General features: G+C 50.2%; 1 pseudogene; it reads left to right on the plus strand.

The window, feature by feature from the left end:
* Positions 1-5,620: 5,620 nt before the first annotated feature.
* Positions 5,621-6,700, plus strand: LOC105808565 (annotated as a pseudogene).
* Positions 6,701-7,080: the final 380 nt, after the last annotated feature.

Consider the following 7,080-nt stretch of genomic DNA (forward strand, 5'->3'; position numbering starts at 1 on the left):
TCGCAGACTCTCAGCAGTCATTCCCATCGCCCCTTCCTCATTCCAAACAGAATCCTGATTTGTTCAGGTAGCCGTCTTCCTCCTAGATGCCACCCTGTGCTTCAGTGGAGGTGGAGCCCAGCCCCAGGGGTGAATCATGATTGTGATGAGCCAAAAATAATGGTCCCAAGCACCTCATGAGCGATTCGTTTGGGCAGGGGCACGTGGCATGAAGAGACACCTGCTGGGGGCTTCGAGGAAAGGCTTCCTCACTTTGAAAAGCAGCGATGTGGTAGCCAGCCTCTAAAATGACCTCCCATTGATGTCCCCTACCTCCTTGTAGTCACACCCTTGTGTAGTCCCTTTCCGTGTTGTACCAGCATTGGGCTGAGTGGCCAAGAGAATATGGCAGAAGTGATGGTGCGTCACGTGCAAGATGAGGTGTGAGAAACACTGCGGCTTGTTCTTGATTGCTCTCTCGCTGTCGGGTCACTCACTGTGGAGGAACGCGGCTGCTGCTTTAGGGAGAAGCCCACGCTTGGACGCAGATCCTCCAGCCCCCATCAAGCCTAGCCTTCAGATGACTTCGGTCCTGGCCATCAGCTTCACTGTCACCTCATGAGAGGCCCTGAGCTAGAACCAACCAGCTAAGCCATGCCTGGGTTTCTAACACTCAGAAACTGTGAGATAAAACATGTTTTCAATTGCTAAGTTTTATGATAATTTGTCACACTGCAATAGTTAACTAATAACGTATTGAGAAGATCCTGCTTATATGATATGCAGTCCAACTGTGATGCTTGGAGTTGCTGCATCCATCCATCCTGCTAACCAACCTGAGGGCAAAGCCAACCTCGAGGATGGCAGAGCAGGGAGATGGGAAGAACCTAGATCCTTGAGAACACCACTGAACTGACCAAGCCTAAAATTAGTCCTATCTCTACTTTCCTTATTGTTTAAGCCAACGTGAGTTGGATTTTCTGTTGCATGTGGCCAAAAGCTTCTTACTCATATGAGGACATAGACAATAAATATGTAACAGCATTTCCATCGTGAGATACAATTTTAGGAAGGAAATGAACTGGGCAAAAGGATGGGCAATAATGGGGGGTGAATACTCAGGGAACGTGTCCGCTGAAGAAGCAGCATTTAAACTTGACCTGAAGGATGAGGAGGCGTCAGCCCTGTGAAAAAAATGCAGGAAGAGGAGTTGCAGGTGGGGGGGTCCATGCAGGAGGCCCCAGAGGAACAGAGCAGCAGCAGTGTTGTTGGGGCTTCGGGAACAACAGGGAGAGAAGTTAGGTGGGGTTGGAGAGGTGGGCAGGAGCCAAGTCACAGCATGTTGGGATGAGGAGGGACAGGAAGGGACTCCCAGCTCCCAGCCCTCTCCTTGACAAGAGCTCTGTTGTGCACCCCGTCCCTGTCCCCAGCTCATGTTCACACAGAGGCAGAAGTGTCAACATTTCCCTGAAGGGCAGTACCCTCTGAATACGATTCTGGGGGAGTCATTTACTCATTCATTTATTCAATCAATAAATTGCCTGTGGGACACAAGCTAAGGTACAAGAGGGTAAGCAAAAACCAGCACTCGAGCTCCTGGAGCTTCCTGGTAGGGAAGATGGGTATTAATCAGATAACCGCACAAACAAATGTAAAAATAGAAAATGTGGTAAGTGCTATGAAGACGGATACAGGGAGCAATGAGAGCATATGGCAGGGGGACCTGACCTAGGTTTGGGGTCTGGCAAGATGCCCTTGAGTAAGGGCATGGTGTTTAATCTGAGATCCGATGAGTGAGCGGGTGTTGACTGGGCCAAGTCAGGAAGATACACAAAGGAGGAGAGGGACAAGCACTTTCCAGACGAGGGGGAAACCGTGTGCGAAGGCTCTCCCTGGGAAGGAGGACTGTAAGCAGATCTGAAGGAGTCTGTTTTTGCTCACCCCAGTGCCTGGCAGAACAGGCAGTTGATATTTGTTGAGTCAAGAAAGGTCCGTTGAGGAGGTGGAGCTTGGCATGAGGTGAGCCAGACCATGCAAGGCCTTGGAAGGCTGTGGTCAGGAGACTGGATTTTATTCCAAGGGCGATGGGAAGCCACTGACGGCAATGAAACAGGGGGTAGAGGTGGTGCTGTGATCAGATTGGCAGTTTTATTAGACCTCTCTGGGAAACTGACTGTTAGGGACTTAATTATAAACTGGGAGATGACAAATCAAGAAGTTACTGCTGAGGTTCAGATAAGGGATAATAGAGGCCTAGGCTTGGGAGATAGAGATGGAGGGGGGTGTGTAACACAAATTTACTTATTCAATCAACAAACATTTATTGAGCATCTACTATGTGCCAGGCACAGAGAAGCTGGAGATTTTCAAATGAGCAAAAATTGACATGGTCCTTACCCTCACAGAGCTTTATTAATAATTAAATAATAATACAAACAAATGTATAAGTACCACTGTGACAAATAGTGAACAATGAAGGAGAAGTATATGGTGTTAGGAGAATGAATAATAAGGAATCTGACCTAGCCAGGGAGATCAAAGAAGGTATTGATCCCTCTCTCAGGGACAATGAGAAAGCAATGCTGAGAAGTCAATGCTGGAGCCAAGAACTGAAGGAGTAGGAGTTAAGGCAGAGGGGTGGGGAAACAGCACGTGCAAAGGCCCTGTGGTGACCATGGCCAGTGTAGCTGGAACCTAGAGCATAAGAGGGAGCATGGTACCAGACAGGTAGGACGAACCAGACCACACAGGCCCCGTGGGCCATGCTAAGAGTTTGATCTTTATTACAAGAGCACTGGAAGGGTATTGAAAGGTTTTAGCAGGGGGGCGACATGGTCACATTAACAATTTGAAAAGGTTATCAGGATTACCACCTGGAAAGGATTGGGGAAGGGGGAGACGAGTGACAGTGAGGAATCCAGACAGGAACACGAATCCCGGTGACAGATGGAGGGCACTTGGCCCAGTGAGTACTGGAAACGGAGGAGGTACAAAGATGGATTGGACATGGGGAATGAAAAAGGAGGAGGTGTCTAGATGATGCCAAGCTTTCCAGGTCAGAGAACTGGAAAGATACTGGTGGCATTCACTAGAGAGGGAACCTGGGAGAGAGCCAGGTTTAGGAGGACAGGCCATGACTCTGACCTGGCCCTCTGTGGATAGCGATTTCTTTTACAGGTGTGCCATGCAGGGTAGGGCCTGATCCCATGGCCTGGGAGGGAGGAGCTGGGGGGGAAGGAGGCAAGAGTGCAGGGGAAGTTCCAGGAGGGAGCAGCCTTTGGGAGCCTGGATCGTGGCTCCCAGACGCAGCAGGGCTCTTTCAGGAAGTCCTGGGGCAGGGCAGGCTTTGGAAGAGCCGGCAGGAGGCTGGCCTCCTGGTCTCATTTCCTGGTTTCCCTGCTGGAGACTTAGGAATGTCCGGCCTGTCCCGGCCCCTGAGTGAGGCCGAGGAAAACGGAGGTGGAGGCAGGGGCCCTCCCCTCTGGAGAGCCCTCCCTTTTCCCAGCTCTGCCCTTTCCCCAACAGGGCCAGACAAGGCCCGGCCAGAGGGAGACAACAAAATGCCCTTCCCTCCTCCTCCCTCCATCCCAGCCGCCAACGCTCCTCAACTCCAGCTCTCTTACAACACTCCCCCCACACATACACCCTTTCTTTACCAGGACTCCCCAGCTCCACTGGTGTGTGTCCCCCTGGTGTCCCTCTGGGGGCCCTCAAAGCAACATTCACTCCAATCCCTAAGCCTGTGCCTAGCTTCCCCATGAACGGCTATCTGGCTCCCCCTGGTGGCTAAATGCACGCACTGGCAAGACACGCGATCAGAGCTGCCGGCACCACCGTTGACCGGGGCTGTGGCCAGTGTCCTGGCCAAGAGGTCAGGACATGTGTGCTCTCCTCTAGGCTTGGCCAATGACTCACTCTGTAAGTGCAGGCAATTCCCCTGACCTCTGTGAGCTTCAATTTCCTCATCTGCAAATTAGGGCTAGGGACATGGGTAAGGCATTCCTTGAACTAACACAGAGAATAAAAGAATCTTAGTTGCAAGGCGCTCCTCCGCCACCCCGCCACCTTGAGGGGCCATGACATCCTGGGGCAGCTCAACAACACCTCCTGTGTACTACCAGCCACTTCCCAAAGCCACTCCACTTTGGGATAGCCATATTAGGCATGCTCCGATGTGGCCAGAACATTGAGCACTAATTGATCACCAAGACCAGGTCTTTGCCATCAGGGTGCTCGGTCTAGAGGTGGAGGAAACATATCATTATGATACCATGTGAGGTCAGTGACAGAATAGGCACAGGGTGCTCTTGGAATTTAAAGGACAAATATTTGATCCAGATTCAAGTGGGGAGAGAATGTCAGAGGGAAGCTTCTACAGAAGGTAATACCTGAGAATGTCTTTTGAATTACAGATGTAGAACATGAATGCCTCCCAAGGGGCAGCCCCTGTCACTCCCCTCTGGTTCACGGTGTCCAGGTCGAGTTGGATCCCAGTATTGCTAGCAGTGGCCTACCAAGGGTGGGATGACAGGCTGCCTCAGGTATGGGCAAGACAAGTGCATCGACTGCAGAAAATTTAAGAACCAAAACAAAAATGACTAAAAGTCAGTTTGCTTTTTATTACCACCTTGTACTACCATCCTAAATAATGTCAGTTAAAAAATACTTCTCCCCGGAAAAAAAATTATATTGATCTGAGTTCTAAATAGTGGCTCTAGTTACTTTTGAGTTTTAGTAGTATATATGTAAGTTTCAAATTAGTACAGATTTATCACAGTTGTCCCTCGTATCCTCGGGGGTTTGGTTCCAGGACCCTGTGGATACCCAAATCCACAGATGCTCAAGTCCCTGATATAAAATGGTGTAGTATTTGCATATAACCTACGCACATCCTCCCGTATACTTGAAATCATCTCTAGATTACTTATAATACCTAATACAATGTAAATACTATGTAAATGGTTGTTATCCTGCATGGCTTTTTGAATTTGTATTTATATTATTAATTTTTTTTTTTTTTTGAGACAGGGTCTCACTCTGTTGCCCAGGCTAGAGTTCAGTGGTGTCATCATAGTTCACTATAACCTCAGCTCAAAAGATCCTCCTGCCTCAGCCTACTGAGTAGCTGGGACTACAGGCATGCATCACTATGCTTGGCCATATTCTTATTATTTTTTATTGTTGTGTTGTTATTTTTTTCCAAATATTTTTTATCCCCAGTTTGTTGAATCTGAGGTTGCAGAACCTATGAATACAGAGGACCAACTGTACTTAGCTTTTAATGAACATTGTGTTCTACATAGAAGTTAATTGGGAGAAATTGCACTTGTATAATTGGCCTCTTGACACACACAGACTCAGCTACACACATTAATTTTGAAAGTAATTTCTTAGTAGTTGGGAATCATTCAAGCTTGCTTGGAGCTCCATTGGTGTCTCCAACTCCGTGACACAACATATTCCTGAGATTAAACAGTCATCTCAGAATAAACAATGATGACACAGCGATTGTTAAGGTGAAGAAGCGAAACTGAAGTTTCCTTAATTCTATCATTCTATGTGACCACTGTGCTAATTTAAAACTTACATATATATTCTCCCTATTTCACCAGGCCCCCGGCTTGGGGCGCCTTCCTACCCCATGGTGGGACACCTGGCTTCGGATTTTGCCTTCTCACCCCCGCCAGGTGGTGGAGGCGATGGGCCAGGAGGGCCGGAGCCGGGTTGGGTTGGCCCTCCGACCTGGCTAAGCTTGCAAGGCCCTCCTGGAGGGCCAGGAATCGGGCCGGAGGTTGGGCCAGGCTCCGAGGCGTAGGGGATCCCCCCGTCCCCCCCGCCGTACGAGCTGTGTGGCAGGGTGGCATACTGTGCACCTCAGGTTGCAGTGGGGCTAGTGCCCCAAGGTGGCCTGGAGACCCCTCAGCCCGAGGGCGAGGCCGCAGCCGGAGTGGAGAGCAGCTCTGAGGGGGCCTCCCCCAAGCCCTGCCCTGCCCCGCCGGGTGCTGGGAAGCTGAAGGAGAAGCCGGAGCAAAACCCTGAGGAGGCCCCAGATGTCAAAACTCTGCAGAAAGAACTCGAGCAGTTTGCCAAGGTCCTGAAGCAGAAGAGGATCACCCTGGGGTATACCCAGGCCGACGTGGGGCTCACCCTGGGGGTTCTCTTTGGGAAGGTGTTCAGCCAAACCACCATCTGCCGTTTTGAGGCTCTGCAGCTCAGTTTCAAGAACATGTGTAAGCTGCGGCCCCTGCTGCAGAAGTGGGTGGAGGAAGCTGACAGCAATGAAAATCTTCAGGAGATATGCAAAGCAGAGACCCTAGTGCGGGCCCGAAAGAGAAAGAGAACGAGCATCGAGAACCGAGTGAGAGGCAACCTGGAGAACTTGTTCCTGCAGTGCCCGAAACCCACCCTGCAGCAGATCAGCCACATCGCCCAGCAGCTTGGGCTCGAGAAGGATGTGGTCCGAGTGTGGTTCTGTAACCGGCGCCAGAAGGGCAAGCAATCTAGTGGTGACTATTCACAACGGGAGGAGTTCGAGGCTGCTGGGTCTCCTTTCTCAGGGGGACCAGTGTCCTTTCCTCTGGCCCCAGGGTCCCATTTCAGTACCCCGGGCTATGGGAGCTCTCATTTTACCACCCTGTACTCCTCAGTCCCTTTCGCTGACGGGGAAGCCTTTCCCTCTGTCTCCGTCGCCACTCTGGGCTCTCCCATGCATTCAAACTGAGGTGCCTGCCCTTATAGGAATGGAGGGCTGGGCAAGAAGGGGAAGCTCAGGATGGAGAACCTGGAGTTAGTTTGTACCAGGGCTTTTGGGATTAGGTTCTTCAATCACGAAGGGAGGAATTGGGAACACGAAGGGTGGGGGCAGGGAGTTCTGGGGGAACTTGCTGGAAGGTGAAGTTCAACGATGCTCTTGATTTTAATCCCCACATCACTCATCACTTTTTTCTTAAATAAAGAAGCCTGGGACACAGTAAAAAAAAAAAACAAAAAAAACCTTACATATATATTCTTACGACTCATGGAGGGAGTTGGGTAAAAACCTACCTTGGGTACAATGTACCCTATTCTGGTGATGGGTACACTGAAAGCCCTGACTTCAGC

The sequence above is a fragment of the Propithecus coquereli genome, unplaced genomic scaffold (assembly GCF_000956105.1).
Source record: "Propithecus coquereli isolate 6110/MARCELLA unplaced genomic scaffold, Pcoq_1.0 Scaffold178, whole genome shotgun sequence".
Taxonomy (NCBI): domain Eukaryota; kingdom Metazoa; phylum Chordata; class Mammalia; order Primates; family Indriidae; genus Propithecus; species Propithecus coquereli.